Genomic DNA, 8,737 nt, shown 5'->3' on the forward strand with positions numbered 1-8,737 from the left:
GGTCCCGCCCCGCCGCGAGGGAGGGGCTGGGAGAGCGGAGCGCCGACAGAGGGGGGGTGCGCAGAACTTTCTAGAGACGGCGGGACTGAGCCGGTTCGGGCTTAGTGCTGCGGGAGCTTCGGAATCTTTTTTCTTTCTTTCTTTTTTTTTTTCTGGTTCTTGCCTCCTTCTGGCGGCCTGCCCCCTCCCCCTTCTTCTGGGACCCTCGGACTCCGGGGATCTCCCCAACGGCCTCCCCTGGCCCTCCCTCCCTCCCTCCCATCCCCGCCCGCTTCCCTGTCTAACCGGATTCTTCCAGATTCTTCTCGATCGATCTCCCGACATCACTCCACCAGTCCGCTGCGCCTGCGGCGGGGTGTGGGGAGCGCGGGCGGCGGGATGGCAGTGGCGGCGCCCCCTCCCCGGGACCGGCCGTCACCACGGGCGGTGTGGCCTCTCCGCTATGACCCGCGTAGACCCTTCCCTACCTGGGGGAAAGAGGGCGAGGCGTCCGGGGAGGGGGAGGGAGTGGACAACGCTGCCCCGCTGCAGAGAGCCGGGGAAAGCGACCTCGATTTCCCCAGAGCCGGGAAGCCCGGGTCAGGCAGCGGTGCCTACCCCAGCACCTGCAGATGCTGCGAGCAGCGGGTTGGCAAGGCATGGCCCGCCCAGCTCGGCACTCAGACGGGGCACGCACTCAGGGGACCCTTCCCGGCGGTAATACAACTGCCGCTTCTGCGAATGCTTACACACGTGGGTGCCCCTCACGAAAAAAGTCACTCGGTTTTCCTAAAGGCCCACAGAAGGAGTCTTTTCCTCTCAATGTTAGTTTCCCGAGTGTTTTTCGACAGCCTGTGGAGCGCGCAACTGCCCGTGTCACCTAAGCCATGGTCGTGGGACCTACAGAGCCATCTAGAGAGGGGCCTGGTTTAGCTCAGCACCTAACCCCAGTTTAGCGTAGTGCCTGGTGAGTGGTGTCCAATAGTTACTGGCTGCATGAATTTTCCTTTTTTAAATTAACTTTTCCAAGTCTTGGCTGACTTTTTTTTTTTTTTTTTTTTTTTTTGAGACAGGGTCTCGCTCTGTCTCCCAGGTTGGAGTGCAGTGGTGCGATCTTGGCTCTCTGTAGCTGGGACGACAGGCGTCCACCACCGCGCCGACTAATTTTTGTATTTTTAGTAGAGACGGGGTTTCGCCATGTTGCCCAGGCTGGTCTCGAACTTCTGGTCTCAAATGATCCGCCCGCCTTGGCCTTCCAAAGTGCTTGGATTACAGGCGTGAGCCACTGCGCCCGGCGTGAATTTTTATTCCAATAATAATTATATTTTTGGACTTCCCGTTATGTGCCCGACACTGTGCTGTTGTACGCCATTGTCTCATCAAACTAAATTGAAAGCTTTTTAGAGATAAACTTTCAGCATCATAATGTGATGATTTATTGTAGTCCCTGCCGAGGGAACTTGAAAGGGATGCGGAAGAAACAGCCCTTCGCTCCAGCAATTTACAGTACAAATGAGTTGAGCCATAATGAAGACGTCTCTTTAGGTGACTGGAGACAACTTCAGAGGATTCGGGGCGGGGGGCGCTGCCTCTACACGGGTTCAATCCATTACTTTTCTGCAGAAGTAACAGTGCCAGGGGCCACCCAAACTCCGGGAGACTAGGATGGTGGGTGCTCGCTTCCGGCATGGCAGTCTACCGCAAACTGTCCTTGGCTTGCACCTACTGATACTCCACGTGTGGCGGTTTCTTTTCTGCGTCTTTTTCTCATCGGAAGCAGACAGTGTAGGACCCCTTCTTTAATTCTGTCCAGCACATACTTAATGGAGCCCTTCAGATTGCCTGCCTGGACATTAACACATAGCCTACTACCCTAGTGGAATGAGCATGTGCTTTGGAGTAAGGGGAGTTGGGTGACCCGTGTGTTATGTGAGCTGTTTAATTTCGGGCAGGTTAGTTAATCTTTATGTCTCGATTTCTTGTCTGTAAAACAGGGATAGTAACATTTGTAAAAGAGGGTGATTTAATGGTTAAAAACAGGGAATCTGTGTAATGGTATCTAGCTAGCACATTGCTCGCCTCCAACTCCGCAGTTGGTAAATAACGGTCGGTAATGTGATCTGATAGGCGCTGCGCTGCGGTGGAGATGGGGACAAAGGGCTAAGAAAACAGAGGTCTGTGAGACAGGGAAGGGTATGAGGGCAAGATTCCCAGTGAGAAGCTCTGTCCCCACGCACTGAAGGAGGAAACTAGGGGACCACAGGCATTGGGGTCTTGAATCCTGGAGCAGGAACTTACTGTTTCTCTTAGAATATTTCCATGTCGTTTATGTGATATTTTCTGGTCATAAAAGTACACACATACTAAAGAACGTGTGCACGTGTTTTAGTCTTTTTCCTGTATCTCCTCACCCTTTCCCCAGGCCATTTAAGTTAGTATTCTCATTAAAGATGTTTAACTGGTACCACTCGAAATTCTTCCAAAATGTCCACTTTTTTTTTTTTTTGCAGAGGGAAGTCAGCACACTTTTTCTCATCCACCTTATCTGTAGGTGACTCTTGCTGGGATCGGAAACTTTGTTCTTGTCACACGGAACCTCTTAGAGCTGACCCGGCTCAGATCCCAAACTCTGGGCCCATCATTTCCACATCAAGACCCCTTGTTTCTACAGTTCATATTTTGACCTTCCTAGGCTGCCAATGCACTTAACATCCAAAGAATTTATATAATATTTGGATCGTTCAAAAGACTGTGAAATGCATATAGGTGTGTGTGTGTTCATGTATGCATACATGTTATGCAGCATACCGGTGCAATGAAACCTGGAAATCTGTCGCCCAGCCTGAGTTAGAACGTTGCCAGTATGATTTGCCAAAAATGTAATGCCGAAAACAAACAAACAAACAAACAAAAAACCACCCATTAAAGACCTTTACATTTTTTCTTGTTAACTTTGGTGTCTGTTGATTGAGAAGATAGAAACTCTGACCAAAAAAGCTATTACCTATTTCTTAAAACATTTATTTATGGCCGGGCGTGGTGGCTCAAGCCTGTAATCCCAGCACTTTGGGAGGCTGAGGCGGGTGGATCACGAGGTCAGGAGATTGAGACCATCCTGGCTAACACAGTGAAACCCTGTCTCTACTAAAAAATACAAAAAAACTAGCCAGGTGAGGTGGCGGCGCCTGTAGTCCCAGCTACTCGGGAGGCTGAGGCAGGAGAATGGTGTGAACCCGGGAGGCGGAGCTTGCAGTGAGCTGAGATCCCGCCACTGCACTCCAGCCTGGGCGACAGAGCGAGACTCCGTCTCAAAAACAACAACAACAACAACAACAACAACAACAACGTTTATTTATGTGAGTGATTTTAGTTCCATTTTCATACAATTTAAAAATAGTGGGCCCCTAGATGAGGCCTGTGCACAGTGAAGACCCATGTGAAGGTTAAGCTCATGGGCTCTGGATTGGATTCTCCTGGGTTCCAACTCCAGCGCGGGCTCTTTACCTGGATTCACATCTCAGCTTCATCATTGAACTCACCCTGTGAGTCCTGGAGGAAGGTTTCCTTGTCCCTAAAATGGCTGTCACGATAATGCGTTTCTCTTAGGGGTTTTCTTTGAAGATTAAATGGGTGATTTATTTTTTGGAGGCAGGGTCACACTCTGTTGCCCAGGCAGGAATGCAGTGGTGCATCACAGCTCACTGCAGACTCTGCCTCTCAGGCTGAAGCAAATCCTTCCACTCAGCCTCTGGAGTAGCTGGGACTACACAGGCACAGACCACCATGCATGACTAACTTAAAAAAAATTTTTTTTTGTAGAGATGGGATCTCCCTGTATTGCCCAGGCTGGTCTTGAACTCAAGCTCCAGTGATCCTCCCTCTTTGGCCTCCCAAAGTGCTGGGATTACAGGTGTGAGTCACTGCGACTGGCAATGGGATATTACGTGTGAAGTACCTGAACTTGTGTATGGTACACAGGGAGTAGGTGAGTGGTAGTGTATGTGCCACACTTCAGTCTGTTGATTGCTGGAATATGCAGTTGTGTTTTTTGTTTGTCTGAGACAGGCTCTCGAGCTCTGTCACCCAGGCTGGAGTGCAGTGGCATGAACATGGCTCACTGCAGCCTCAATCTCCCGAGCTCAAGCAGTCCTTCTACCTCAGTCTCCCAAGTAGCTGGGACTACAGGCACATGCCACCACGCCCAGTAATTTTATTTTTGTAGAGACAGGGTCTCACTGTGTTGCCCAGGCTGGTTTCAAACCCCTGAGCTCAAGCGATCCGCCCGCCTCAGCCCTCCAAAGTATTGGGGTTGCAGGCATGAGCCACAGCACCCAGACTTGGAATATGCAGTTTAATATGTGGAAGTCTCCAGCCCTGAAGTTGAAAAAGCCACTGGTCTAGATAAGGCTTTGCTTATCTAGAGTTTCAGAGGAGTGCTTCTCTTCTAATGTTAAATTACATCTGTGCTTTATGCTCCTGGACACTTGACTATGAACTTGACTATCTCATGTAACTCACAGTAGCTTCACCTGCTGATATTTTGTCATTCCAACAAGACTGAAAGCTCCTTAAAGGTAGACTTGGTGTCAACACTTGCATGAATCCCACCATTAGCTGATCTCCTTGAGGGAAGGTGATGGGATATTTGGTGCTGGAAGAAAGTTTGTTTCCTTTTATAAAATCTAATTCTTGCTTCTGATAAATACACATATTTTTGTTTTGCTCTTGGAGAGATAGGAAGAAGCAAATCTTCATCCTACTGTATCTGTGGATGCGCTGAAATTTGGCTTTGGCCTGGATCTTCAGAGGGTCAAATAGCCAAAGGCTGATTTCAGCATTATTTCTGTCTTCCTTGAACTTGTGTGTGATCAAGGATCATGTGGCCGGGTATGGTGGCTCATGCCTGTAATCTCTGCACCTTGGGAGGCTGAGGCAGGAGGATTGCTAGAGGCCAGGAATTCAAGACCATCCTGGGCAACATAGTGATACCCTGTCTCTACCAAAAAATAAACACAATTTTACATATGAAAAAGCATCATGTATGTGTCTAGGTTAGTATCATATCTAATTAGCATAACTAGGACATGGATTGCCACTTGGGAAAAATAGTCTTAACTTCCGTCGTCCTCAGTTGAAAGTAAATGTTTATTTAAGATCATAAATGTGCACTGCAGTGAGCACAGGAGCAATCCAGCAGCTGTCGTTATTGAGAAATTAAGACATTATTGTTCCTTCAGTATAACATCAAACTTCTATGATCAGTCTGCTAACTTTTAAAAAAGGTATGAATTGCAATAGCAATAATAATTTATTGAGAATTCATATTTATTCTTGTGTCCTGGAAGTTCATTCTTTGTTGTGGTAATAGTTTTTGGTAATAGTTGGTAATAGTTTTTGTTTAGTCAGGTATTGACTTTAATATGTAGCCCTTTAGCATTTAGCCAAAATGTGATTCAGAGTATCTCTGAGTGTAACTCTTTACATAGGCTCATGGATGAGAGTTAGATGGCCCTTCTCTCTACAAGTAGCCTCCTCTGGGGAAATTATTTTGGTTTTCCCTTGGGTTTACCTCCTCAGATTTAATTTCCTCACAGGGAGAAAGGTTGCTGGAAGCCCTGGCCAGGGGTGGGGATTCTCACGTAGATTCCTGGATAGAACAATCTGTCCCTCGTTAGACTCATACACCCTTGGAGAAGAGGGGTATCCTTTTTTAAAGGGGCTCTTGTTTGTCAGGGGCTTCACTGATTAATTATGTGGCACCCCAACCACTTGGGAAAGGAAAGAGAATGATGGAGAACATCCCTCAGCCCCGTCCTCAGGGCTTGCCCCCACAAATTTATACTTCCTGTAGATGGCCGGCCGGTGGAAAGATGTTTACTGAGCACCTACTAGGTTCCTAGTTCTCTGCCAGAGGCTGTGAGGTGCAGAGTCTGGGACAGAATCTTCCCTTAAGGAGCTTTCCTCTACAGAGAAGTGGAGCAGAACCCAGGGCTAGCCAGTGGGGCACAGTTTCCAAGTGCAGAATAGCAGCATCTGGGAAAGGTATTCTGGGAAGGCCTCACAAAGAGCTAGAACTTGACAAAGAGCTTGAAATATGGAAAATTGTATTTACTTACTTTTCAAAGAGACAAAACATAAATCTTAAATGTATAGCTTGATACATTTTTTCCATACGTATGTGTCCACAAAACTGTCACCCAGATGAAGATGTAGAAAACGTCAGCACCTTTCAGGCTCCTGGATGTTCCCTCCCAGTCAATCGTCATCTCCAACAGTAACCACTATTCTGACCTTTGTCATAATAGATTAGTTTTATCTGTTTTGAACATCTTTCAAGAGGAATCGTACAGTATAGACTCTTTTATGACTGTCCTCCTTCCTTCCACATTATGTTTGTGAAATTCATCGAGCTCGTGGCAGACAGGAGTAGCTCATTACCTGTCACTGCTTTGTAATCTTCCATGGTTTGAACACCCCACACTGTATCCGTTCTACTGTTGATGACATTGGGGCTTCCAGTTTTTGGCTATGGTGAATGAAGCTTCTTTGGATATATTTGTATGTGACTCTTGATGAACATACATGCTCATTTCAGTTTGGTAGATACCTAAGAAATGGAATTGCTGGATTTGGGTTTTCCTTATGTTTGGCTTTGGTAGATACTGACAATTGCCTGTAGTTGTGGTTCAGGTTACACTCCCACCAAATGTGTACAAGAGCACCAGTTGGTCCACACTCTTGCCAACACGTAGTGTTGTCAGTCCCTTTCGTTCTAGTGCACCTGGGGGATGTAGGGCTAGATACGTAATACATAATCTGTATTTTCTCAATAGCTAATTAAGTTGAACACTTTTCATATACTTATTGGCCATCTGGATAGCCTCTTTTGTGAAAGATTTGTCTAAATCTTTGGCCCCTTGGAAAGGATTTTGTTGGCCAGGCGCAGTGGCTCACACCTGTAATCCCAGCGCTTTGGGAGGCCGAGGCGGGTGGATCACCTGAGGTCAGGAGTTCGAGACCAGCCTGGCTGACATGGTGAAACCCTGTCTCTACTAAAAATACACAAAAGTAGCAGGGCATGGTGGTGGGCTCCTGTAATCCCAGCTACTTGGGAGGCTGAGGCAGGAGAATTGCTTGGACCTGGGAGGTGGAGATTGCAGTGAGCCGAGATCACACCACTGCACTCCAGCCTAGGTGACAAAGTGAGACTCCATCTCAAAAAAAAAAAAAAAGAATTTTGTTGTCTGGTTATTAATTTGTGAGATTTCTTGATATAGATAAGATTTGCTTTGACACACACACACACACACACACACACACACATATATAGTAATTATCTTCTAGTCTGTGGCATGTTTTTTCACTTGAAAAATGTTTTTTTAAAATTTAACTTGTCCAGAGTTAATTGAAGCTTTTCTTAATTATCAAAAAGCTGGTAAAGAAAAAGATGGTACAAAAAGAAAATCTGAGGCCGGGCGCGGTGGCTCAAGCCTGTAATCCCAGCACTTTGGGAGGCCGAGACGGGCGGATCACAAGGTCAGGAGATCGAGACCATCCTGGCTAACATGGTGAAACCCCGTCTCTACTAAAAAATACAAAAAACTAGCCGGGCGAGGTGGCGGCGCCTGTAGTCTCAGCTACTCGGGAGGCTGAGGCAGGAGAATGACGGGAACCCGGGAGGCGGAGCTTGCAGTGAGCTGNTTTTTTTCCTTTTTGTGGAGAACGGGGTCTCGCTATATTACCAGGTCTCGAACTCCTGGGCTGAAGCTATCCTCCCGCCTCTGCCTCCCTGAGAGTCGGGAATTACAGGCATGAGCCACCGCGCCTGGCCAGAAAATCTGTGTCTCACAGTGAATCTGATGTCAGCAAATCACAGAAGAAAAGAGATGCTGCTGACAAACCAAGAGGATTTGCCATAGGTCTTGCTTGATCCTGAAAGAATAATTGGTGCCACAGATGGCAGTGGAAAATTAATGTTTCTCATGAAGTGGAAAGATTCAGGTGAGGCAGATTTCATGCTGACAAAAGAGGCAAGTGTGAAGTTTTCTCAATGGTAATTGCTTTTTTTTTTTTTTGAGAGGATCTTGCTCTGTTGTCCAGGCTGGAGTGCAGTGGTATGATCTTGGCTCATTGCAACCTCCACCTCCTGGGTTCAAGCGATTCTCTTGCCTCAGCCTCCCGAGTAGTTGGGATTACAGGTGCTCGCCACCATGCCCGGCTAATTTTTGTGGTTTTAGTAGAGATGGGGTTTCACCATGTTGGGTTGGCTGGTCTCAAACTCCTGGCCTCAAGCAGTCAGCCCACCTCGGCCTCCCAAAGTGTCAAGATTACAGGCATGAGCCACTATGCCTGGCCAGTAATTGCTTTTTATGAAGAGAGACTAACTTGGCATTTTTTGTCCAGAAGATGAAGCTCAATAATTGTTCACATATGTAATATGAAACATTTGGGTCTTGCTTTTTGATTTACTAATGTGACAGAATAACTACATTCTAATGAAAATCAAGTTTGATATGTTGTTTTGAAAGTAGTGTTGGAAGAGTTGTTGGTTTTTTTTTTTCCATCAATAATATTGGTTACTTTGAACAAATAAAAGATTTCCGTAGTTGCTTCCTTTATTAGAAAAGAACATTTGATACCATGGTATATTATTTCTTCTGCATTAGAGAACAACTTTTCTATATGTTGGGGAAAATTTTCAGTCATTACTCCATCAGAACTTGTGGGTTTTTTTTTTTTTTTTTTTTTTTTTTTTTTT

Source organism: Rhinopithecus bieti, unplaced genomic scaffold (genome assembly GCF_001698545.2).
Source record: "Rhinopithecus bieti isolate Rb0 unplaced genomic scaffold, ASM169854v2 scaffold_2654, whole genome shotgun sequence".
NCBI classification, from domain to species: Eukaryota; Metazoa; Chordata; class Mammalia; order Primates; family Cercopithecidae; genus Rhinopithecus; species Rhinopithecus bieti.